At 51.3% G+C, this 483-nt stretch overlaps 1 long non-coding RNA gene across 1 annotated transcript; it reads left to right on the top strand.

Moving 5' to 3' along the window:
- The first annotated feature begins 6 nt into the window (after positions 1 to 6).
- Positions 7 to 483, top strand: LOC109508696 (uncharacterized). The gene is made up of 2 exons (XR_002166740.1): positions 7 to 107; positions 193 to 483. It is a non-coding gene; the product is annotated as an uncharacterized LOC109508696 (long non-coding RNA).

Here is a 483-nt window from a genome sequence, read left to right as displayed (position 1 = left end):
TGTGCATCAGGTTGACCACGGCTGTGGACTTGCCTCCAGAGTTCATCCACCTTTACATCTCCAACTGCATCTCGACCTGTGAGCAGATCAAAGACAAGTACATGCAGGTAGGACGCACATTTTGGCCACTCTTCCCGTTTGTCAAAATAGCCGTGACCGACTTTGGCCGCTATCGTCGTCATTCTCGCCCAGAACCGGTTGGTGCGCCTGGTGTGCGTGTTCCTTCAGTCTCTGATCCGTAACAAGATCATCAACGTTCAGGACCTGTTCATCGAGGTCCAGGCCTTCTGCATCGAGTTCAGCCGTATACGCGAAGCGGCTGGACTCTTTCGCCTCCTCAAGAGTCTGGACACCGGGGACGGCGGACCCCCCGACACCAAGACCACCAAATAACGACGGCGTTCACCACAAAATACTGTAAATAGTTTTACTTCTTTCAGTGCAAAATTATTCAAATAAAACCTTTTTGGGCGCGAACTCTGA

This window comes from Hippocampus comes, unplaced genomic scaffold, assembly GCF_001891065.2.
Source record: "Hippocampus comes isolate QL1 unplaced genomic scaffold, H_comes_QL1_v1.1 C16503118, whole genome shotgun sequence".
NCBI classification, from domain to species: Eukaryota; Metazoa; Chordata; class Actinopteri; order Syngnathiformes; family Syngnathidae; genus Hippocampus; species Hippocampus comes.
This window is presented reverse-complemented; position numbering and strand designations above follow the sequence as displayed.